The sequence below is a fragment of the Ambystoma mexicanum genome, chromosome 4p (assembly GCF_040938575.1).
Source record: "Ambystoma mexicanum isolate Mex_15411 chromosome 4p, UKY_AmexF1_1, whole genome shotgun sequence".
NCBI lineage: Eukaryota > Metazoa > Chordata > Amphibia > Caudata > Ambystomatidae > Ambystoma > Ambystoma mexicanum.
Genome location: NC_090927.1, coordinates 87814623 through 87841161, shown reverse-complemented (window position 1 = coordinate 87841161; position 26539 = coordinate 87814623). Strand labels below are relative to the sequence as shown.

At 46.2% G+C, this 26539-nt stretch overlaps 1 protein-coding gene across 1 annotated transcript in view; it reads left to right on the top strand.

The window, feature by feature from the left end:
• Positions 1 to 25194, top strand: part of LOC138452544 (balbiani ring protein 3-like) — a 359195-nt gene extending 334001 nt beyond the window's left edge. Inside the window, exon 12 of the mRNA XM_069604989.1 lies at positions 24937 to 25194. The gene's annotated coding sequence lies outside the window, so the exon portion shown is untranslated. The remainder of the gene's footprint in view (positions 1 to 24936) is intronic.
• The last annotated feature ends 1345 nt before the right edge of the window (positions 25195 to 26539 follow it).

Here is a 26539-nt window from a genome sequence, read left to right as displayed (position 1 = left end):
TATTTGGCGAGCACTGTTCCGTTTTCGCACACAATGCTAAACAAACAGTATTCATGTTTGCTTAACTACAAGAATCAGCTGCTGGCATTTTGCCACGGCATCTTGCAGTTTAACACCTGGCGAGCTTTGTCCCTCTCTTACCCACATAAATCTTCACAAACATTAGTTATGTTTGTTTAATTACAGGATCGTACTTCACTCATTTCCTTCAACAATTTGATTTACTGTACCGGAACCGAAGGCACCGACTTGGAAACTCCACCTGTGGGTTGCCAGGGTGTCCAGTAAAAGTATCGAAAAAAAAAGGATCGAATGAATTACCTTTTATTCGAAATTCAAGGGTCGAAAAAAAGGGTCGATTTTTTTTATTTATTTGTTTATATATTTTTCAGTTTGGTTTGGTAAAAAAAGTTTTTGACATAAAGAAAATGGGGGGTTCGTAGGGTCCCCCCATAAAATAATTAAAAGAATTCGACCCTTTTTTCCGACCCTTTGTCAAAAAAAAGGCATTCGATCCTTTTGTTTTCGATAGTTTAACCTAGAACCGGTTGCCAGCAGTTTACCTACCTGAATTGCAGCATCTGCTCCTCCAGGGTCCTACCTGGCCAGTTGCCTAAAGATCGTGCTCCATTGATTGGGTAAGCTGTATGTTAGGGACTCGTAGCGTTTAAGCAGTCAAATAGCAAAGAAATTAATTTTCAGATGTTCTAGCCAAACTGATTTAACAAGCCACAAGAAATGAATTTGATTTTTTCTTTGTGTCTGCTTCCCCATAGGGACAACTTGCCCTGAGGAAGGCATTCTTTGAAACCATTCACTGGCAGGAGGCACTGTTGCCGAAATGTGTGTTAGATGTCCAATTGGACACCAGCACGTAGGCAGACCTGCCAAGAGAATTCTGGATTAAGAGTGATGAAGGACAATCAACCTACCAAATTACAAGTTTAAAAAGAGAAAGAATACACTCTGTCCTGTCCCTATACTCTTCCTCCTAATTTTTTTTAAAAATTCTCCTTTTCTTCACCAAATGTTTTTTTTCACACTTTCTCTTGTCCCTAACTTTTTTTCTGATTGGATATTATTTACTTGCTTAAATGTGATTTGGTTGAATTATGTTACAATATGCTTTTTTTTCCTTTGTGAGGACTAATCCGCACATATGCAGTTGATATATGTTTTTTTCTTTCTGTAACTAATTGAATAAATCCATATATTTTTCGATATAATTCCTTGATGGCTCCTAGAATTTTGATTTGGCTTACATCAGAACTTCAGTGAAATAACCAAAACACTGAAATACTAAGAACTATTTTTTTGAGATTTTCTAGAACTTGCTTCCTATTACGGTGGAACCGTTGTTTTACTGTTTACGATATTTGTCCTATTCCACCGCAATATACAGGACATTCCCGACTATTTGTATGTAACTTAGGTATTTGTAGGGCAGGTCCGTGTGCATCATTAATAGGAATTCTGTTTTTGTCTAAGAGGCTGCCACCAAATATGGGGAGGTTCTTGGGAATGGGTGTTTTGGAAATGTAAACCTTGTAATTATATGTTTTTAGGGGATTGTGTTACGATGTCTGTGTCTAATGAACTGTGTGGGTTTTAGATTTCTCTGTACAGGGCAAACAATCATGTTTGGGGGGATGACTTTGTAAAGGTATCTGGGAGACTGTATTAACTGTTGCAGACTGTATATAATCTATGTCCTTTGTGTGGTTCAGGGAGACAACGGTTAGTGTGATTGTTAGATGTTATCTAAGCTCCCTCCCGGCCATCTGTACAATAAACGTGCTCGATGGACAAAAGGTGCACTTACTAATTCTGGAGGTGGGCCTAATTTGGGTAAAGGGGCTGAGTTAAAGGTCCACGCCTACAATGGCTAAGCCATGTCAATTGCTGACATTAAGGCATTGCCTTTCAGAAGAGTGCTAAGAAACATAAATGCAACTGCATAAAGCTCATATTTGCATATTACTGCACTATAGATCGCGTTCAAAGAGATGCCTGGATGGTGAGTTTTTCAGGGGGGGGTGGATAGTGGGTGGCAATGGCCTTAGCATTAATAAGGGCGGTCAAGGAGTGTGTGAACATCCAATCAACACAAGCTGCATGCCCCTCAGATCCCATCTCTCTCTTGTCTGTACCCTATGCCGTTATGTTGGGCATCATAGGTGGCACTAATGCACTACCTTATATGCAAAACTACAGAGTGCAACCACTGGGCAGGATGCCAGGAAAGCGTGCTCACTCTCTGGAGTTAACCAATGATACTTGGGCCAGCAAGAACGTTGGCATCAGCAGACTGTGCCTGCCCCAGTGACATGGGGTGGGGGCCGGTGAGGGTGGGGGGTGCACTGAAGCCTGTTCTGCAATACAGTAAATAATACATTAGACCAAATAAAGCACAAAGTAGGTTCTTTACCTTTTTTCCTGTTTGCATTTTTAACCTGACATTTAAGATATAGATGCATTTGTGTATATTTGCAGAATAATCGATAGATCCATAATCGATAATAATGGAGTCATCATACATATAGGGTGTGCTGCACAAACCGCTCCATGCCGTCCACAGGCTGTCACGTGCTTAACCACTGCCAGAGCAGAATACTGCAGGTGCTGGCAATATTCGGGGCAGGAGGTGAGACCACACTATTGAACTGGGACCTTCAAATGGTTATTCATTTTTTTCTGAACTTTTAAAAAAAAGATATTAATTTCAGAACAGGAAGCAGCCGTCAGCCAGCATAACAGCATGACAATGAAATGGAAAAAAGGAAAATTGCTTAGCAGAGTTTGGGACACTTGTGCAATTAATTATTCTATGGACTTGGAATGGTCAGGGCCTGGGCACCAAATGAATGAGGAGTTCTTTAATTAACTTTCAGAAATGCGGCTTTTTAATCATCCACCCTGAAGCTGCTACCACAAATGCAAATAAAACAGAGAGTGAATTCCAGTAAACCAGCAGCCAGTACCTAATCCCCCGCACGATCGTGAGTGGGGGTTTAGATTCTATTAAAGACAAGGAGGCGAGTGTTATGCTTTCAATCTTTACTACTGACAAAATAGCAGCAAAGAAAAAACTTCATTTAAACAGTAACTTTTTTCTTTTTAAAACAGAAAAAATGCTGGAGAAATGGAGTTACAGGTAAGAAACTATTCCCTTCTCCAGCATTGGATCTTTCATGGATTCACATGCTTAGAATAGATTGTATAGCAGTAACACTTGAGACGGTGGTGAGAATGCAATGTAACGCACCCTCACCCTACTACTCAACACATATGCGCAGCAGTAATAAGTTTACTCATATAACCTTTCCCACCGAAAGTATACTGTCATCAAAGGTAGAATACACACTCTCCACAACGTGGAGCTTATCTTACTGAAACAGATGGCGCAGGACAGCTCTTCCCATCTGCACCTCATCCGCATGCTGCCTGGCAAGGCAGTAGTGGCGGGTAAACGTGTGGGGCACTGACCATGCCGCAGCTTGGCATATGTCCGTCAGCGGAATTCCGGCCCATAACGCTGTTGAGGATGACATCGACCTTGTAGAATGGGCTCTAGGATGTCTTTGCAGTGGCCTTCCGGCCTTAGAGTGACAAAAAACAATCGTCGACGAGACCCATCTGGCCAATCCCTGTTTCGAGATGGCTTTACCTTTCGTCGACGGACCATTTGCGACGAACAGTTGCCGAGTAGCCCTGATGTCTTGTGTGCGATGTAGGTAGAATTTCAGAGCCCTCTTAACGTCCAGGGTATGAAGAGTTTTTTCTGCTGCCGACGATGGAGTGGCAAAGAAAGTAGGCAGAACCACGGATGAGTGTTTGTGATATACCGTCGGAACCTTAGGGACGAACGTAGGGTTAGTCGCCAGGACTACCTTGTCCTTAAAGAATCTTAGGTAGGGCGGGTTCACGACCAGCGCTTGTAGTTCCGAGATACGTCTGGCTGATATGATAGCTATCAGGAATGCCAACTTCCACAAAATGAATTTCATGTCGGACGTGGCCATAGGCTCGAAAGGCGGTTTCATCAAACCTGCCAACACTGTGTTGAGGCTCCACGCCGGGGGAAAACTTTTCACCGGGGGAAAGGCTCGAAATAAACCCCGCATGAAGTGTTTCACCAGTCTGTCACTGAATAGAGGAGACGACTGCCTCTTCCTTGTGAACCTCGAGATGGCTGCCAGGTGTACCTTTATCGATGAGGGGGACAATCCCTTTTTTGCTAAGAGGAGCAGGTAAGGTAGAACTTGTTCCGGCGTCACCAACAATGGTTGTAGGTCCCGCTGTTTACTACACCATTCACAGAATCTCCGCCACATATAGGATTAGGATTTGTTAGTGGAAGGGGCTCTAGCCGCCTGCAGAATTTCTTGGCACTCCTCTGAAATGTCTAAAGCCCCGAACTCCGAGAAGTCAGGAGCCAGGACGTAAGGTTGAGACTGTCCGGGTCGTGATGCCACACCGTGCCTCTGACCCGGGATAGAAGGTACGGGACTTTCAGAAACGCTATGGGATGTTCCAGCGATAGATGGAGGAGGTCTGAGAACCACGGTTGCCTCGGCCAGCATGGTGTCACTAGAATCACCCGGCAATTGTATCTGCGTATCCACTGTATTGTTTTCCGTATGAGGGGAAATGGGGGAAAAGCATAGAGGAACATGTCCGTCCATGGGAAGGAGAACGCCTCCCCCACCGAACCCTCTTGGGGCCACCTGCTTGCAAATTTCTCGCATTTCTTGTTTTCTTTGGTCGCGAAGGCGTCCAGAGGGGGGTGGCCCCATTTCTCGAACACTTTCTTCAAGTGACCCGTGTCCATTTCCCACTCGTGTATCTGGGCCATGTTTCTGCTGAGGGAGTCGGCTTGGCAGTTCCTCACTCCTGGAAGGTGATGAGCCACGAGGGAGATATCGTGCTTCGATGCCCAATGCCATGTTTTCTGGGCTTCTATGGAGAGAGTCCTTGATCGTGTCCCTCCTTGTTTCCTCAGATAAAACATGGCTGTTGTATTGTCGGTCAGTATCCGCACCCGCGACCTCTTGATGTGTGGTAGGAACGCCTTCAAGGCCCATCGTACCGCTCTGAGTTCCAGTACGTTTATGTGTAGGAGTGACTCCGTTGGAGACCAGCGACCTTGCGTTTGGAGAGCACCCATGTGCGCTCCCCATCCGGTCAGGGACGCGTCCATAACTATGGTGCTCTGGAACTCCGGCTCCTGTAGGGGCACACCTTTGTTCAGATTGTGGGAGCTCTGCCACCACTGAAGGGTCCGAAGTAGCTTGTCGTCGTCGACGGTTATCCTGTCCGACCACGATCCCTGAGCCTGTGTCCATCGGTCTGCGAGGAATTCTTGGACTGGCCTCATGAAAAGTCGACAGTTTCTCACCAGATGGATGCAGGATGCCATGGCCCCTAGGACCGAAACATACTTTCTCATTGAGATCCTGGTGTTTCGCCGTAGCCGGGCCGCCTGTTGAATGAGTCTCGAGGTCCTGTCGAGAGAAGGTTTCACCAGCCCTAGCTGAGTCTGGAACTGTGCCCCCAAGAATACCAGCGTTCTCGATGGCCGCAGAGAGGATTTCTCGAAGTTTATGGCGAATCCTAGCCGTTGTAGAAGCTGCATGGTGGCTTGCAGACTTGTGTTGGTCGATGCTGGGGAGGATCCCCTTACCAGCCAGTCGTCGAGGTATGGGTATACATGGTGGCTTTGCTTCCTTAGCCAGGCCGCCACTGGAGCCAGGCATTTTGTGAACGTTCTGGGGGAGGTTTTGAGCCCGAAAGGAAGAACCGTGAATTGGTAATGGGTTCGCCCTATTACAAAACGTAGGAATTTCCTGTGCTTCCGACACATTGGAATATGGAAATACGCGTCCTGTAAATCCAGGGACGCCAGGAAATCTCTCTTTTGAACTGCGCGGATCACTTCCTGCAGAGTGAGCATCTTGAATTTCAGGCTCTTTAAGGACTTGTTGAGCTTGCGTAAGTCCAGAATGGGACGGCATTTGCCGTTCGGCTTTTTTACGACAAAGTATCTTGAGTAGACTCCTTGGCCTCTCTGTGATGTTGGAACTAATTCTATCACTCCCTTCACTAACATGAGTGTAACCTCTTGTTGCAGTGCCTTCATATGGGACTGAGCGGTGAACGCAGGTGGAATTTGCTGAGGGCTGTGTTTGAATTGAAGAGAGTGTCCGTGTCTTATAGTGTCTAACACCCATTGGTCCGTCGTTATCCTTTCCCATTCGTCGACATACGCTGAAACTCTTCCCCCCAGAACGGGTTGTGGAACGTCACTGCTGATCTTTAGTTTGCTTGTCTCTCGCCGACGATGGGTATGATGGTCGTTTTCTGGAAGACTGTAAGTTTCGTCGACGGTTAGCCGATTGTGAGGCACGTCGGTATCCCTGGGAGGGGTAAGCCGATCTGGCAAAGGATCTGTCTCCAGAAGAGAATCTTGAATTACCTGAAGCCCCTCTAAAGGGGCGAAAAGACTTGTAGCTTCTGCCACTCTGGAGGGCACCCGAAGAACGTGCCGTGTCCGAATCTTCTTTCATTCCTTTTAGGGCCTCGTCCACCTTCTCACCGAAAAGAAGGTCTCCCTCAAAGGGCATATCTAAGACCTTGTATTGTACTTCTGGTCTGAAGTAGGTACACTTCAGCCATGACTGTCAACGTAATACGACCCCATTATTGACTTGCTTGAAGCCAGACTCAGCAAGATCCACCGCGATGTTTATTACGTGATTTGAGGCTTCCTCTCCCTCTCGGACCAGTAGCATCACCGCCTTCTTCTGTTGTTCCGGAAGATGGTCAAGCAGCGGAGCCAGCCTGTGCCACATCTCCCTATCGTATCTGGCTACAATTGCCAGAGAGTTTGCTGGCTTTACTGTGGTCGCTCCCACGGAGAGCACTTTCTTGCCAAAGGCATCTTGGCGTCTCGCTTCATTCTCGGGTGGAGTCGTGCACTTGTGCTGTGCCTTTGCCTTCCTCGCTGCCGCTGCCGACACCACCGAGTCTGGTGTTGGTTGAGAGGATAGACACTTGGGTGTAGACTCTGGAACCTTAAACTTTTTTTCTAGGCGTCCTTTCACTGCTGCTTCTGAGAATGGGTGTCTCATTGTCTGCAACCCCTCTTTCCATACATGGTCAAGTATAGGTATTGAGAACACCGACCTCCTTCTCTTGCCCATGTGGTCGAACGAAAAACAGTCCTTTTTCTGTTCTTCCTGGGACAGACCAAATTCTTTGCATGCCTTCTCCATCATCGAATGGAATGACGCAATGTCGTCCGGAGGGGACGGGTGAGCTGGGCTTCTGGGGTTTTCCAACTCCGCCTCTGACTCCCAGGTAGGATCCCTGGAGGGGGATAAAGAGACCTCTGACATGGCTCCCCTGTCCGACTCTGAATCTGGCAGCTCACCTTCCTCCTGCGCCAGTGTTGAGATTGGCGTGCGTGGGTGCGGCGGTTGACGGGACGGGCCCAGCTCGTCGACGGGTGACTGTGGCTGGCCTGGGAAAGTCGCTGGTCCAACGACCGTAGCAAGAACTGAAGCGAGGACAGAATATCCAACGACAAAATCGATTGAGGATTGAGGAGAGGGGCAGATACCGGTGTAACGGATGCCCTCGTCGACGACTTGGCAGCCGCTCGTAGCCCTAGGTCTGCTGGGCCAGCCACTCTCTCGCTCTCGTCCTCCGAGGACAGCAACATAGCTTGCTCTTGTAGCAAAGCCTCTGGGGGGTAGGGTCGAAGACTTCAGGCCTCCAGGCCTCCTGTAGGACCCCCGTCGACGAGGCTCTCTTCGACGCCATTGTCGACGGGACGGAGGATGCCCCTTGCGCTAGTGGCGGGAAGGCGGCCGGTGACTGGATCGCCGTCGACGACGCAGGCTTCGCAGGTGGTTTTGGCGGTCCCGCCTTCTCCACACTGTGCCCGCTTTTACTCGACTCTCGACTCGTGGTCGATCTGTGATGATCGCCAGAGGAGGATTTCCTTTCCTTCTCATGCTTCTTTGATGAGGATGATTTCTTTGACGAGGAGTCTGTAGTGGAGTGAGTGCCAGACGACTCTTTTTCCGACGGTCTAGATTTCTTCGCCGGTGGTTCCGACGAGGCCGCGCGGCGTGATGTTTTCACCGACTGTGTGGAGCCTACCTCCGAGGGGGGTATGCCCCCGCACCCTCATTGAGCCATGCCACCAGGTGTCGGTTCCGGTCTTTGAGGGTTTTTTTAGACAAACCCTTGCATATGTCGCAGGCATCCGCCGAATGGTGAGGGTGGAGGCAATATATACAATCCATATGTCCGTCCCCCTCGTAAACCTTTTTCAAGCCGCACGTCGCGCATGGACGGAACAGCGCTTTTCCTGATACAGAGGACATATCGTACTCGAAATCCAATGAGGCAACCTAGTACAAAATAGTAAGACAACACGAGGAGATCCCACTACTTTGGAGATGGTTGAAATCTGAAGGGGAACCGCGGGGGCGAGCCTCTTTTACTGGGACGGCCTGCGGAGCATGCGTAGGCGGGTCCTAAAAGGACGAGGATAGGACACAAAAGTGTCGGAAGTTTTCCTATAGGAAAAGGCTATATATGTGTACCGAGGAGTCCCAGTCTGACGACGGGGAATATTCTAGGCATGTGAATCCATGAAAGATCCAATGCTGGAGAAGCACATAGTGCAGGAACCCAGTCCAAGATGGAGGCTCAGAACCAGCCCCTCAACCAATGAGGATGAACCCACCCCCGTAAATGTCCTTTACTCTAACAGCAACTCCTCTTCTGAAACTGCAAATGACGCTTTAAACAGCAAAACATAAAAGGTCCATAGTCCAAATAAAGAACAGTCCAGCCAACTCCTCAGGGCGTAGACTCCGAAGATCGACCACTGATCCAGCACTCCTAGGAGATTAATCCGAAGCTGAAAAAGGAGACAAATGTTAACACTGGGCGGGAGGACGGGATAATACTCGCCTCCTTGTCTTTAATAGAATCTAAACCCCCACTCACGATAGTGCGGAGGATTAGGTAGTCTATGGCACGACAAGGAGGCTCATATTATGTACGTTTAAAGCCCTTGCATGACAAACCACATGATCAATCCGTTTATGATAAAACGTCTTAAACGTAGACTCCCTGGACCAATCAGCTGCTTTTAGGATCTGCTCCAACCCTCCCCCAAGGAGAGCCGCCTTAGACGCCATGGCACTGCTAACTGAGTGAGCTCCAAAGGAAGAAATGTCAATACCAGCTTCTTCCATCACCCATTTAACCCACCAAGCCAGAGTAACTGAGGACACTGACTTATAAGACTTACGGTATGAAATAAGCAGCTGAGAGGTACCTGGGGGACGAAAACCCACAGTTCTAGCTTTCAAACATTCAACCACACATAATTTACTATTCTCAGGAAACACCGGATAAGAAACAGAGGAAATCATAGATTTAGTTCTCTTAGTCACAAAGAAGGTCACTCCCTGAGGAGAGAAGATCTTTTTGTCCAAATCAAGAGCCTTAATATCAGAAAATCGTTTAATGGAGACAAGACATAACAACATTGATAACTTTGAAAAAAGTTGTTGAAGGGACAATTCCTGATTATGAGGCCACGCTATAAATAAACTCAAAACCTTATTAACATCTCAGAGAACAGAATATCTGGCTTTAGGAGGGAACTTGACCCTAATTGACTTCAGATCTTTCCTGACCAGGAAATGTTTACCAACTGTCTCCCCCTTAACCAGAACATGGCCAGCCGATATAGCTGATCTAAACCCATTAATTGTTTGATAGGCTTTGCCTTCTTTAAACAATTCCACTAAAAAGTTTACTATGTCTGCTGGAGGAGCAAAACTGGGATTGAAGTGTCCAGCCAAACACCAGCTAACCCAGCGGCCCCATGCTGAGGAATACCCTGTCTTGGTGGATGCTGCCCAGGAATCCTTGATGATTCTAAAGAGTCCTGCGAAAGACCTCGGAAGCACCAGGAAGTGCTGAATTCTTCCAGACCATAAGGGAAAGATGTCCCTGAAGAACCAGGCTGTGAGGAAGACCCGTCGGGTCCGTCAGGTTCTGGAGAAGAAGAGGAAGGAGGCGAGGAAAGTCCACGGCCAACTCTAGAAAAGCGGGAAACCAAACCTGAGAAGGACAGAACGGGGTCACTATTATCAAAGTAGCGCACTGTCTGCGCAGCTGTACCAGAGTCCTGGCTATCATGGAAAAAGGAGGAAAAGCATATGGGAGAGGATCTGACCAGTCCTGGAGGAACGCATTGGTCACTAAAGCTTGGGGGTCCGGTCTCCAGCTGTAAAACCGAGGGACCTGGCAGTTGAGACTAAAAAAAAGGTCTATGTGAATGGGACCCCAAAGAGACTGAATCAATGCGAATATATTCTTGTCCAGCATGCAATCGCTGCTGTCCTGAAGGTAACGGGAGTACCAGTCTGCCACTGAATTGCTTATCCCCGGAAGATACTCTGCTTGAAGCAGAATGTTTCTGTCCAGGCAAAAATGCCAGAATTTTCTTGCCAAGTCCGCTAGGGCCTTCGAGCGGGTCCCCACCAGGTGATTGATTTAACGAACCGCTGAAATATTGTCCATCCGAGGAGGACACAACAATTCTCCTGGTCTTTGAGAAGGCTCTTGACCGCGAAGGAACCTGTGAGAATTCCAGGCAATTTATGTGAAGAAGCCTCTCTTGTTCTGACCATTTCCCTCCCGTGGAAATCTGACCTATCCTGGCCCCCAACCTGCTCTGCTGGCATCTGACTCAAGAACTACATCCGGAGTGGGCCCAAGGATCGCTCTGCCATTCCAGACGTTCATATGTTTGAGTCACCAAAGAAGCTCCAATCGGGCCTCCGGGTCCAGTCTCACCTTCTGAGCACAAGACAGACTCTTGCACAGATGTCTTCCCTTGAGACGTTGAAGAGTCCTGTAATTAAGGGGCGCCGGAAATATAGCCTGAATGGAGGAGGACAACATTCCCACTACCCTCGCTAACTGCCGGATGTGCACAATTCCCCGCCTCAGGATGAGGTGAATTTCTTTCCGAATTCTCAAGAGCCTGGAGTCTGGGAGAAGAAGGATGCACTGCTTTGAATCAATATTGAAGCCCAGAAATTGGATACATTGAGTAGGGCAAAATATGGACTTTTTGGTATTTAGAACAAATCTTAGATCCTGTAAAAGGGGGATTGTCAGATCCAATTGAACTTGTAGAACCCGGAGATCCTGGGCTGGGAGAAGAATGTTGTCAAGGTAAATTATACTCCTGATCCCGTTTGACCTGAGGAACGCCATAACTGGCTTCATCAATTTGGTGAAACACCATGGGGCTGATGATAGGCCAAACGGGAGAGAAGCAAACTGCCAAAGACGCCCCTTCCAAAGGAACTGAAGAATCTCCTGATGAGGGGGAAAACAGGGACTACCAGATAAGCATCTTTGAGATCTAACTTGACCATCCAATCCCCTGGAAGCAGTGTATCCCTCAGAAGATGAATGCCCTCCAGTTTGAAATGATGGTAAACTACAAATGAGTTGAGGGCTCTGAGATTTATCACGGGACGAAACCCCTCTTCTGGTTTCAGAACCAGAAAAATTGTGCTGAGGAATTGAGAAGCGACACTTGAAATGGAGGGGAGTAGGAATCTATCTGAAATCCCTGCATAGTCTGTAACACCCAAGGATCTGAAGTGAGCCTCTCCCAATGATGAAGAAATCGTACCAACCTGCCCCCCAAACCTTTGTGGAAAGAAAGATTTACGAGATGAGACAATGCATGGAGCAGATCTCGCTCTACCTGCATCTCTGCCATTCCAACCTCTACATTGAGTTCCTCTCTGGGGGTAGAAGGTTGTCTGTGCTCCTCGAGCAGAGGAAGAATGATGGGCCCCTCTAGAGGCGTATTGTTGTGGTCGGGTAGAGCCCCTGAAATAGGAGCGGCCAGAAGTGCAGGCTCTTCCTCGTCCGGCCTTATCAAAAATTCGAGGTGCAAAAACCTTTCTGATGTTTGTCTGTGCCTTGTCCAATGCCATAAAGGTATGGACATAAGCAGAAAGCTCCTTGATGAATTTATCCCCAAAAAGATTTCCTTGAGCTTTGGGACCGGCCTCTGCATCCGCCATATCCTGCAATTTGGGATCTATGCGTCTAAGAAGCGCCTTGTGCCTTTCCTTAGCAATACTGGAATTAGCGTTGCCGAGAAGGCAAACAAATCGCTGCACCCAGCCCCTGAGCGCTTCTACATCCACTTGCGATTCATTCATGGCTGCTTCCTCTGCCAGTTCAAATATTTGGGTTAAGGGCCCCAACATATCCAAAAGTCTAGCTTTACACCTCTTAAGCACACCATCAACTCCCTTCTTTGGGTCTTTACCCCTCTGGGACAAAAAAGCAAGCCACCATGGATTGATCAATAACGGGAGTCATTGCCACCTTGTCAGGAATAACCGGACGTGGACATTTTGAACAAAGTTTATTCCTGTCCTCACTAGGAAGAGCCTTCCTAACCCAATGGTGGAGGAAAGAGGAGACTGCCTCCGAAGAGCGCCATTCAGCTGATCTAGGGTGCTGAATGAGGGAGGGATCAAAAAACAGAGCCCCACTGTCGTCTACAAATTGCTCCTTAGGAGCCTGGGACACCCCCACAGATGAAACCTTTCTTTTTCTGCTCTTGGGCGGGGAGTCTGAATCTTCAGAAGACTCAGGGGATGACAAAGGCGTAGAGGTCAACCTAATTGGGACTGAAGACTGAGTAACGTCCTCACAAAATTTACGTTTTAATGCTCTAACCAGGGAATCGGGAGAAGAGGGAGCACTCTGAACTGGGCTGAGTTGCCCTTGCAAATGCTTTGTTTTATTTGTGCACTTTCTGGGTGGGACTTTAGGACTAGGATGGAAGTCAGCAATTCTATTAATTAGCCTATCAAAAGCTGAGGCTAAGGTTGAATTTATATTCAACAGCGCCAAATCCATGGAATCCTTTATGGCCCTGGAGACCGACGGGGGTGGGACCAGGGAAGCCTCCCCCAACACCCTCATTCCTAAATCCTCACTGGGCCTGTCACTTTTCTTAGAAGCCGCCCTAACCTGGGTACTGGCATCAACCGACTGCATATTAATCACACTTGAAAATAAAAAGCAATGGGAAAACACGCGCACAAAGTGAACACAGACCAAATAAAGGCCTAGCAGGCCTAACAAAACTCCACTAAAAGTATGTGGAAATGTATGTATATGTAATAAAAACACATAAATAAATAAAGAAACTAGGCAAGAAACGCCCCAGGGCCAAGGCGGGACAACACAGAGTTTGCTATATTAATATTGCCTGAGGAAGTTCCTCCTTTGTAACGCCGAGCAGGCGAGCGTTAAATCAAGATAAAAGGCCTCTTTGGCATGAGGCGTTACTACGTCACACACTTAGGCCGCTCCGCCACTGGCCGAGGTAAAGTAATTTTATAAATGGGCACACGCGTCGAGCAGACGCGAAGAACAAAGGCGTGAGAGCACAAGCAGCGCTATTATACTAAAAGTCCCTCGCCGAGCAGGCGAAGCAAAAATAGACACAGGAAAGGAAAGGCAGAGGGCGGGAAGGCAGGAGAAAGGGGCCTCAGGGCGTGACAGAGGCGGAGAGAACGCCGAGCGGCAGAATAACAATTAAAGACTTCAACGTTCAAACGAGCGAACGTAATGTTAAATTATCACAAGATATAATTAAACATAGAAACAATGTATCACTAAACCCCTTCACCGAAGAAAGGACGAGTGTGAAACAAAAGGACTTATCTCATGCGTCAGCAGCAAAGAAAGAGGAGTTGCTGTTAGATAAAGGACATTTATGGGGGTGGGTTCATCCTCATTGGTTGAGGGGCTGGTTCTGAGCCTCCATCTTGGACTGGGTTCCTGCACAATGTGCTATGGTTAATGCATTTTTTCAATTTTAAAAAAAAAAAGTTACTGTTTAAACAAAGTTTTTTCTTTGCTGCTATTTTGTCAGTAGTAAAGATTGAAAGCATAATATGAGCCTCCTTGTCGTGCCATAGAATCAACAAACCAATGTGATTTAGCTGTTACGTTTCCTTTGCCCATTTTGTTTCCTTTCTTTTTTTTCCAATTTGGTTTTCAATTCAATATAAAATATCGAATAACAATTTCAGCTGTGGAGCACTTATAAAGGATACTTTTCCGTTTATTATGAAGTCGTTTTTGTGTGTGCATATAGCACCGCGGGTCGCTTCGGCCAATGACATAGCTACGTTTGTGTCATTCCACTCACTGCATGTCGCTCCCTCATCGTCTGCGGCTTCCATTCTGCCATGCACACACCACATCCATACTCCTCCCACACAAATTAAAAATAATCTTCCATACTGCCCTACACGCCCTTTAACTTCACCACTTTTCGAATACAGGCACCCTCCAGGAATTCCTTTAAACATTTTCATGGCGGCCATCTTTGATTTGAGATGTTTTACGTGAGAGCTTTGCCATCTCTCAATACCCTTTTCCTCCTATAAAATCCAAAGCCCTCAGTACCCAGGATATTATGCTGTGGCGATAATAGCTTTGCTCCGGGCCTTTAAGTTGATCTCCAGCTGTGAACAGCCAGAAAGGTCTACAAGCTCAGTTACTGTTGCTTTAACTTCGAACTCAATAAAGTCCTTAGTCCTCATAATTGTAATTGATTATTTACCAGGCAGAGGTTTCTAAGTGCCGACCTGGGGATCCAACCTGTGTGCTTCTAAGGCCCCTCAGTGGAATTCAATTGTAGAGAAATGTGTAGTTGTTTCTGTAAAAGCAGTACAAGCTTTTTCCACAAGTTCTCTTCCATTTTTAAAGAGTTGTACATCCCCTTTGATGGCTCCCTGTGGTGCACAGAAATGTGGTGACACAGCTATGTGGTGACATGGCTCCAAGGCGTAGACACTATAATCTGTCCATTACTCTCCTCGTAGTGGTGGAATTGCTGTAGGATACGCCTGTCACAGACTTCCCCTTGAAATCGGGAAGAATGCCAGACCCAGGGGTCAGTGCTCACTGTATTTTATTATGGATTCTGGCACAAAGTTGTCCAACTCAAATACAATACGATCTTCTCAAACAAAACTAGGTGTCTGGCTGGTTTTAACCTTAATAATACACCTTTCATCCTGAGGGACCCATGTCTCTTCTGACGGATATGGGTAACTAGGCCCTCCCACAGGATTCAAGCAGTGTTACCTCATCCCCCCATTTTGTTGCCAGCTTTAGGGTGATGCAAACCCTTTGCCTCTTGATCTGATATACATGTGGGCTTTCTCTGAGTCGTGCTTCTCAGCTCAGACTCAGTGTATTTCCTTTTGAGCAGGCAAATTAGTAGATGGGGCAGCAGGGTGAGGTAGGGATGTGTTCCTAGTGTTGGTCTAGCCTTTCCCTTGGTCTCCATTTCCCCATTTCTCTACACTCACCCGACTACTGGAAGCCGTCTGCGGCCCCGTGGGCCCTATCTATCCAGTTGCCTGATGTTGCTGTCTGGATGTTTACTCCCTGTGAAAGGACCATGTATCTGTCCTGTCAGGTGGGGGTAGGGACCCCTATCAGACTGGGGTGGGTCACCGCCAATGCCAGAGCCAGCCCTTCCCCAAAGGTGGGGTGTGGGATTTGGGAGGGCCCGAGTTACCCCATACCACCTATGCCGCCAGAGCCAGCCCTTCCCCAAAGGTGGGGTGTGGGATTTGGGATGGCCCCAATTACCCGCTACCGCCTGAGCCTGGTTGTACCACTGTCTATCACCCCATGCTTGCCCAGGCTCATTATAGCCAGTCGGTTTCCCTCCTAGAAACTACAAGGTCATCAGCCTTGATGCATCAGATAGACACATAGAGGAAACACGAACAAACAAGAGCCAAAGGTAACAGACGATCAGCCTGAACATATCTATGATGAGCTTCCCAGCCTCCGTCTCTCCGACCAGGTGGTAAGGGTCTTAGGGGCAATCAGCAACAAACCGCCAGTCACAAGTGGTGTTTGATCGGCTCTGCGCCATTTCCGGTGCGCCCCTTCTTTATTTCTACTATCTCCTCCCCTTCCTCTAGTCTCGGGAGGTGTGCTCCCCCTCACTCACGTGACAAGAGTCAGGCAAAACACCACAATAGCCAGAAGCTACAAACCCAATTCAGCCAGAAAAGCAGTGTGGCTAGAGGCAGCTGAATCATCCCAGGCAGAGGAGCAGGTAGCACCAAAACAATGCCTGCATGAGATTGGGTGCAGAGCACCCAGCATGATTCCCCTGCACTAGAACATTTTGCTCAACTATAGGGCAGCTGGAACACGCATTCTCAGTGAAGTGGCTTTTCCCAGCCGGGAGAGCCTCACACAGGAGGGGACGTGGACTCATGTACAGAGCAGTCAGTGGTTGGCCTAGGGAACCAGTAGAGGCTGGTCTAGTAATAATATGGTTTCTAAGCGCGACCCGGGGATGGAACCTGTGTTGCTCTGCGCCATCTTGCTTCCAAGGTGAGCATGTTGCCCCTGAGCTATCAATAAAGGCGATGGAGAGTGTATAAGAGGGAGGAATCGGAAACATGAAGTTGTGGAGTGTTCAGATAAAGGTCACAGGAAAAGTGTGAGGGCCAAGAGACCAGAAGCAGAGGAAGGACGGAGTAGTGAAGCATGGTGAGGATTTGCTAGAAGCATGTGCAAGGTGAGATATTTGTTGGTGGGAAAGAGTGGTACTGGAGTTTGAGTGGGCATGACTGGTGTGTGAGTGAGGAGATAAGTGGGAGAGTAGAGACTAAAAGAAGGGTGTTTGGGGAAGAGAAAGGAGAGTGATTGAGGGAGGTGGGGGTGGAGTAGTTGGGGTGTGGTGGTTGGAGTAATAGTCACGAGGACAGAGAAGTAGTATTGAGGACGGAGTAGAAGTAGTGAGGACGGACTAGTAGTAGTGAGGAGGGAGTAGTAGTGCAGCAGGAGTAGTAGTGAGGATGGCATAGGAGTAGTTTAGAGATGGGAGAAGTATTAGTGAGGAGGGAGTAGTAGTGAAAATGGCATTGTATTTGTGTAGAGCGAAGAGTTGTAATAGTACGAGGAGAGGAGAGAGTAGTAAGGAGTGAGATTGGAGTGTGCAGGTAGGCAGTTGAGGCAGGGACATCAGAGGGACAGAAGAGGAAGTGTCTGGGAGAGAGAGAAAAGACGGTGGGTGGAAAATGAGGGAGGAGAGTAGGAGGAGGCAAGGGATAGTGATAGCAGGTTTCTAGGGAGAGGAATAGTAGGGTATGTAAGGGTATTACAAGGTGGGGCATCAGTGCCAGAAAGTCACCCCAAATCCACAGCCTGAGTTATCATGGGGAATTTAGCATATGGTCCAGCTAGATTGTTCCCTGAGGGAGACTTGGGTAGATAAGGCGTTCTGCCATTAGACCATCTACGTTAGACAAACCATATCTTAGATATAATGGGACAACAATCTCTGGCAACCATCCCGGAGTTGAGGGACACCTGAGTTAGGGAGAGAATGCCTGTCGCTGGATGAGAGAGAGAGCGAGAGAGAAAGAGATGTCCCTAAGAGAACCCTGTGACTACAAAATGAATAAAACCCCCTGAAGTTTATTTGAGAGTTGGTGTGTTCTTGAGGACATCTGCGACATTCCCTCCTAATGATATTACTCCTATCTCCTCAGAGCCACCTATACTACTGTTTCACCACCTCTGCATGGTGATTTCTCAAATTTCTCACTGTATGTTTCGCCCACTAATGTTACCTTCTCTTTATCCCTAACAGCCTTTGATGGTCCTGCCTCCTCTTTCTTGATAAATTTCCCTTCCTCCTCTTAGTACCTTCTCCTGACTTTCAGGCTCTAGGCCTAAAGTTGCCTCCTCTTCCCTCCAGCATCCCCCCTGATGTTACCACCTCGTCTCCTACCTTAATACTTACCACCTCCCTTTCTCTCTTTCTCCCTCTGTTATTACTCCCTCTCAAGTTAGCATCTCATCCTGCAAATTCTTACCCTCAGAAGCTGTTGTCTCCTGCTGCACCTACTTGGCTTCCACCAAACAATTCTCTTCAATCTCACCCTCTGATGTTATCAACTCCTCCAGGGTCTTACATCTCCCACCAGCTCCTGTAGTTTACACTCACCACTTGATGTTATTACCCCCTTGTGGGCCTTACAGCTCCCACCAGCTCCTGTTGTTTAGACTCACCACTTGATTTTTTCACCTCCTCCGGAGTCTTACAGCTCCCACCACCTCCTGTTGTTTACACACACCACTTGATGCTATCACCTCCTCTGGAGTTTTGTAGCTCCCATCAGCTCCTGTTGTTTACACTCACCACTTGATGTTATCACCTCCTGCGGAGTCTTGCAGCTCTCATCAGCACCTGTTGTTTACACTCACCACTTGATGTTATCACCTCCTGCGGAGTCTTGCAGCTCCCATCAGCACCTGTTGTTTACACTCACCACTTGATGTTATCACCTCCTGCGGAGTCTTGCAGCTCCCATCAGCTCCTGTTGTTTACACTCACCACTTGATGTTATTACCCCTCGTGGGCCTTACAGCTCCCACCAGCTCCTGTTGTTTACACACACCACTTGATGCTATCACCTCCTCTGGAGTTTTGTAGCTCCCATCAGCTCCTGTTGTTTAGACTCACCACTTGATGTTATCACCTCCTGCGGAGTCTTACAGCTCCCACCACCTCCTGTTGTTTACACACACCACTTGATGCTATCACCTCCTCTGGAGTTTTGTAGCTCCCATCAGCTCCTGTTGTTTACACTCACCACTTGATGTTATCACCTCCTGCGGAGTCTTGCAGCTCCCATCAGCACCTGTTGTTTACACTCACCACTTGATGTTATCACCTCCTCCTTGGCGCTCTTAGCCGTCATCACCTCTTCGTGTTCTCCAGTGCTTCCACCCCCTCACTCTCCTCTGTCTCTCCAGCCTCTGCTTCTTCCCCATTGCTTGACTTGAACTTGGGATTTTTATAGTGCGCACCTTCAACCACTTGGCCAACTCTGACACTGACGGTCTACACATGATGCTGATCATTTGGTGAGGGCCATGATTGGCTGGACTCTTTGCTCACCTGTGTTGGATTTAGGTTCCGGTGATTGGGCCCAGTCTACAGTTGATCTACCTGCCTTCTTGAATTTTACTTCCTACCGCCTTACCCTCCCAGATGCTGTTAGGGCTCTATACACTCTGCAGCAATCCCAGCATTTATCTTACTGTCTGTGGATACCCCAGATAAGTTTTGGGGGTGTTCCGTTTCACTGAGCATGCGGGGAATGGTTAACATTGTATCCCGAGCAGGAGAATCTTGCTCCGTGGTACACTGGCGCTGAAGATTTCCTTTTTGCATTGAGCTGTCAGAGATCAGGTAGCCATAAACTTGACACACTGTTTCAGCGATCCCGTAAAGTTCACCTTGGGTTCCAGAAGTCATTGAAGGAATGGTAGAGCGTCATCTACATGCCGGCTAGCATGGGAAATTGCAGATGAATCCTTTTCCTTTTCCATCTAATTTATTTGGGTCAGGTCTAGGAGAATCGGGTGCTGTCAGATGGGGATGGGGTGTCATCGTCCAACTCTGCAGGGCCTCCCAACAGATTTCGGAAAGGACAGGACTGGGGATATGCTCCACTTAGGTACAGGACTTGGATAAGGTGTGGATTCCCAGGGCCTGGCTGAGGGTCAGCACTTTCATTGTACCCTACTATTTGGTGGACATTAGAGGTTGTACCCTGGAGCATGGTTTTTGGAGGGGGTAAGATTATTGACCAGTTTTAGAAATATGGTAATTTCTTTGCGCCCATAATAGGGTCACCTCTTTTCTTCCACACCACCTCAATAACTCCCAGCTCAGCCCCTTTCATCTTTATTTTGGGGCAGATTATATTTTTTTTAATGGTTTTTCTTCTTTTCTCTCCAACTCTGCCACGATTAAGCCTGCAGGCAGTTTTGACAGCACTTCTAAGCTGATATTATTAACAAATTTCAGACATCACCCGAAATTTCTAGTTTTGAATAAACCAACATATAAATGATGACCCACTCAGGCACTCAAATGCACCTAAATGCTCTCATAGCATATAACAAATGTCACATAAATTGTGCCCTTACTGTGTCAATTATTTGATATTATCAAGAAAATGATCAAATCCAGCATAGAAACAAAAGTGGTCCCTGATAACCAGTTTCTATAGCGTATATAAAGTTTAAGCGCAGCTCATTCATGGAGCTTTGCTTAATGCATTTATCGAGCGTCTCTCTACCGAGCCGCCACCATCACCACTCAGCATTCAGACACTATACGTTCTTCATCCAGGTTCTGTTCAGAAACTCTGCGCCATATCTAATATAATTAAGACAAATCGAAACACATACGCCAAACACCGCCAAACAGCTAAACAGCACTTGTTGGTGCACTCCTTGGTGCGCTCGTCTTCATCATCCATCTGCAGTGATTTTTGGATACCGAGGCTTGAGCCTCATTACTCCATCTTCTCGGGTTGAGTGTGTAGTCGCAGGTTTTGATTCTTCTCGGTCTGTTTGGACTTGTCACAGTAGGGCTGGTTTCACAGGGTCTTCGCAGTTTTGGGCCGCGGGTAGCTGTACTCCTTGGTGCGCGCAACCTGTAGCTTTTGTAGGATTTTGGCGGGCATGGCCAACGATAGTTAATGAAGCTCACTTCAAAAATTTTCCAAAAAGCGACGTGACTCTAAGAAATAAAGAAAACTGATTTCCGTCCATATAACTCTCTTTCCAGTCTCTGGTGAGCGGTAGACTAGTTGTTCAGAATTATACCGGCAAACACGAGCACTGGGTGTCAGCCAAACAGCACTTGTTGGTGCACTCCTTGGTGCGCGCCTAACAAAAAATAAAATGGAGAACAAAAATTCTAAACAAAATAGAGAAAACATTTGACATTCTGGAGCCTGCCCATGCATCTGGTTAACCCTGTATGCCACCGCAATCTTTTTTTTTTTAATTCCCAAAAAATGATTCACTAATAGTTCTTCGGTAAAACATTTTTCAATAAAACTACTTTGGTAATATCGCTGGATACCATGCATCCATCCCCAAGGCTCCATGGACATGCTTGGATCAGCGCTGCAAGCAAAGCAGTGCCACAGGGAAGAGCTGTAATAATATTACTGCCTAATCTAAAAAATAACCTTAACATAAAATTCATTTTTAGTAATTTGCATGAATTACAAGGTGCAAACAACTGAAAAATATAATTTTAGACTTACAATATATTTTTACTTGCATAGAAAAATACCCCCATTGTGAATGGGAATTACTTTTTTACTCCCTAAAAATATTGTACTCTTATTTTATCTTACCCCACCACCACCTTTACGTCATTTGTACGGCAGAATCCAAATGTGCAATGCAAAGGTGGCGTAAACGTGTGTACACCACCTTTTGACCTGCACATTTGCACTGCACGGTGAAAATTGATAAACGCTGCCTACCATGCTCGATTTGTAGGCAGTGTTTACAATTACAATTAAATGCTGCCTGCCATGCATGCAAAAAAGGATAACATCAGTTCTCTTAGAAGCATCTTGATGTTAACTTGGAATTTACAACTAACAGAACACGCTTCTGCATCAAAAGGTCCGATAAATAGTCCACCATTGGGTAGATAGACCCAGAGATATGCATGCTTAATTGGCAATGACAATACTGCCCTTCTTATGGTGCATAGCAATGCACTCTTAAGGAGAATTGATTCAACGTTAACTGACTTGGACTCTGGGGAATTGGGTGCTAGGGGCGAGGGCATGCCAGTTGGTGACAAGTTCCTCAGAGACCCAACAGCGGACCTCCCAACAAAGAGGGAAGTGGACGGTAAAGTGGAACGCCAGAGCCTACAGGACCTTTAGTGCTTTGTGGGCGAAGGAGACATCAAAAATGGAGCTTGGAGGACAGAGTTTAACAGTTAATAACTGTACCTTCACCTTATTGAATTATTTAAAGTCTCTTACTAAGAGGGGTTAAATCACCGCAGGGAAACAACATAATCATCCCTTCGATGTAAAAGTAAAAATGGCGAATCAGGCAAAGAGGGTAGCCATTAGAACTCTACTTAAAACAATTCCTGATATTTCCACCTTTAGGTTAACAAGAAAAGAATATTGGGCCCGTATAAAACAACATTAAGAAAAATTGGCTGGGAAAGGTTGATTGATCAAGACCCATATCCAGAAGGACACTGCCAACTTCTGGAAAATTCTGGGCGGGTGTTACGAATGGTGTGCATAATTCCCTGGAGTGTAATATCACTGCCCAGGAATGGGTAGGGTATTTTACCAAGAAATACGCTAGGCCTCCTGACAAGGAGAATGTATTCAACCCAAGTATGATGGACCTGATAGAAGGGGTTCCTCAGTGGCAGACTGAAGACATCTTATGAGCAATCGATAGGGCCGAACCAATAAGAGCTCCGGGTCCAGACAACATACCGTCAGCATTAATTAAATCTAATCCAGAAATCTGGGCTGGCCCTTTGAGAGATCTGTTTAATTATGTGAGTAAAACCTGTATAGTCCCGGACACATGGAGAGAATTCGTAATTATCCCTAAACACAAACAGGGAGATAGAGAAGAACCTAAACATTTTAGACCAATAACCTTGCTGGATTCTTCCAGCAAGATCTTTGGAACTCTTCTGTTAAAGGAGCTCAAAGGACTTATAACATTGAATGGTCTGTACTCACAGTTTCAGATTGGGTTCCGTACTGGAATGGGAACTTCCTTGAACGCCTTTGTCATGTCAAATCTCTTAGCAGCAGTAAAAGAAAACAAGGGAGGGACTGTCTATATGGCATCTATAGATTTGTCCAGTGCCTTTGACACAGTATGCAGAGCAAGGCTTTGGAAGAAATTGCTGGGTATGAATCTCACTTTAACTTTGGTGCAGCTGCTGGCCTTGCTGCACACAGACACAACTCTCAGAGTGAGGTTGATGGGGGAGGGAGCCATGACGGTCTCCATAGCTATGCATGTAGGTCTGCGGCAGGGGTGCGTGGTGACCTCCACCCTTTTCAACCTCTACCTTGTTGACTTATATTGTGTCTGAGATGGTGGCACTGCTAATTCTGCGAAGCTGGGCTCAGTGTCATTAGACTGCATTGTCTTTGCTGACGATGTGGCCTTGTTTGACCTGACACCGGTGGGGCTCCAGAGGAAATTGACACTGTTTTTCAACTATGCAGTTGAGAATAACCTCAGAGTTAATGGCCAGAAGTCAAAGGTCATTCTTTTCACGAACAAGACAAGCCCTAAAATCATGACATGGAGGGTTGGTGGCTACGCCCTTGAAAAAGTGGAATCTTTTAACACATATTCCAAGGAGAGCTGGAAACTCCTGATTAGGAGTAAGAGCCTGCCTCTGCAGGCAAAAATGAAGAGGGTATATACGCAACTGTGCCACTTCTCCCTTAACCCTCTCCTCCAATACTACTTTTCCACTGTGGAAGTCACCTTACTTTATGGTTTGGATCTTTGTCTTTTTGAGTTGGGGGAGTTCCTTAACACCATCCAGGGAATGTTGTTTATGAAAACACTGGGGCTGTCCACTTCCATCCCGAATGCTATGATAAGGCAAGAGTTCGGGCTGATCTAATTGGGGACTAGAGCCAAATGGAGGAAAATGGCACAATATGCAAAATTATTAAATCTGCCAGCTATTTCTCTATCAAAGTTTGGGGGTGGAGCAGACCAGAGCATCTGGGGCCTTCCTTCCAAAATTCAAGGAACAAATGAGTGAAAAACTTACCTTGATAGGGTCATCAAAAGAAGAGCTTTCCTACAACACGGCCACTGTAAAGAACACGCTAAATACATAAGATTGGGGGATCTCCTCAGAACAGGTGGGGACATACAATACATATGTTGAATACAGTAGATTTCTCACTTAAAGAGAGGAGCTCCCCAAGTATGTTCATATATTCCCTTGTCCTAAATGTAGGACAAATTATCTATGTTTTAGGCTTAATAAAATCCAGCGTTTGGAAAGGACGAGTGAGTAGGGGCTGGGCACGAGCAGTCAGAGCTGTAGATCTTGTAAGAACTTGGCTACCAAAGAAACTATTAAGCATCTAGTAGCTGAAAGAAAGGGGAATTCCCTTGGGAATGGAAAATGGCAATAAACTTCTATGGTCCAGCTTGATGGTTGGCGAGGAGCAGACCCCGATATTGGCTCTAACTGGTTTCCTTGGCCTGATATTGACAAACAATTTAGAACTTATGATGGCGGACATTGAGCATTTAACCCCCTCTTGTGACGTGATTTTTCTATGAAATTTTATTTAAAAAGACAAATTTTACTTTTTGTATGAGAAATGTTGATTTCATCGTTTCTTTCCTTTTTCTTTTTATTGTTGTTTGATTTTTGAATGAAGTGAAAGATTTATACTTTTTTGTCTGAACCAAACCACTTAATTAAATAAAAAAAGCTGTGTGTTGTTTCCTGTCTCAAATCCTATGAAATGCAAATCCAGCAAGTTCAGTCCTATTTTAGACTCTCCACTTTAATGACTTTGAAGGCACTCCATAGCTCTGTTCCTTTCACTATGATAGTTAGATGGGTCAGACGCATTATTGAAGAAGCAGGTGTAGCTATTTCTATGTTCTGCAATTACTGAAAGAAAGCATCTTTGCGGTTGCAGGCTGAAGGGTGCCATAAAGGCGGCTGCTTGATCGTGTGAACCAGGCAATCCCTCATACAGCTTTCAAAGTATTGGATACTTTACAGCAACTTCAAACCTGCATAAGAAGAAGCCTCAATGTCTTCTATGCGATTCATTATCTACCTCACATTCATTGTAGTGGATGTTTCAATTCTTTTGAACACACAGAGGTGAGTATTATCCCTCCCAATGCTCCCTTAACACACGTTCTCTTTATCATTCACAGGCCAATAAGCTGGCATTTGCTGCCTCATTCTCAAGATGGTTGCTTCCTCAATTTGAACAAGCCAAGGTTCTGTGAGCGTCGCCATAAGAGGAGGAGTTCAGCTTCAGGATGTATTGAGGAGCGTCATGTCTATGTCAGAAAGTCGTGACTCTTATTATTTGAGGGTGTTTTGTCTGGTTACAATTTCAACTTTTATATGGTAATATCATTCTAAATAATCTTTTTGCTGCTAGGACAATAAAAGAGTTTAAGAGAAAAGTTTGCCTCTGTGTTTAAAAAAGAATAGAAACCTCTCCTCACAAGTGACATAAATTGTGCACTGTAGAAGTAGGGGGAACTACTGACTTCTAGGGCACATGTATTGTTTTATACTAAAATGTTCATTAGAATATTATTGTCTTCAAGATTGACAGAAAATGCCTCTGGTATCCTTAAAGAGCTATAGGAAATGGATGATGACATGTTTCATTTATTGAGCGGTCCTTCTAGGGGAAAGAATATTTTTAAAAAAGAGTTGTTCCGGGTAAAGGCAACTCATGCGTGCCCAGAAACCTTACCTCTGGAATCCCATTACAGGATCCTGGCTGCAAGAAGAACTCAGGAGGAATGAGAAGAGGGGAGCTGTGAGCCGCTGTTTGTGTATGTAAACAAGGTTGTAATGATTTATTGGATGACCACCCTCAACACAGAGTTCCTTCACTCCCCAGCCAAGGTGTCGCTCAACAAGCCGCTGAACGGATTCTTATTTGGGTCAATTTCCTACATGTATGATGCCACCCAGGGCCCTACCCCTGTACCACCAACGAGCCAGGAACCAGGCCGGTGTGTGGAATGTATCTATTTATAGATGTATTTAAATTGTGGGATTAATAAACATTACACTGAAAATAACACACGCCACCAACCCTGTGGCACAACTCAATAGCTGCAGCACATAGGTAGCTTTCTTGTGATAATGAACTAGCAGGTATTTCAATTGCAACAAACACAGGTTTGTATTTAAATCAAATCACACATTGCATTTCCAGGGCTGTACACGTGGGGTTTTTCTGCACATTAACACACAGTCAATCAGAATGCACCCTGTATGCAGCACCCTCGTTCCTTCTATATCCCAAAGCAGTCTCAAACCTGTCTGCTAGAGAGTGTATATCCTTCAACTGGAGAATCACCCTAGGTTTAATTTATTTGGCAAAATACTCTTTTCTCCCAGCACCCAACCCAGGCATCAGTTATATGTGACACCCCTTGGTTTAAAGGCAAAGTTTAGGCAGCAGGAATATTGTGATGAATCAACTTCCGGGGCACCAGTGGTCCAGGGATTAATATCGGTTTCTAAACCATCAATCAACCCCACACCAGAAGGGATCTGATAAGATTGGAATATAAGTGAATTATAAGACTTCCTTGTCCAATTTTGGTAACGTGGACGGAACGGCAGGCTTATCTCTGCAAGGTTGGGGATCATTGGTTAGTTGCAACACAGCGAAAATACAGTTATTACCCAATGATAAAAGGGACTGTCCAGTCAAGATTGTATAAAAATATCTACTTTATTATTACTACAATAGACAGTTCTAGCACTGCAAAATACAACCCACAC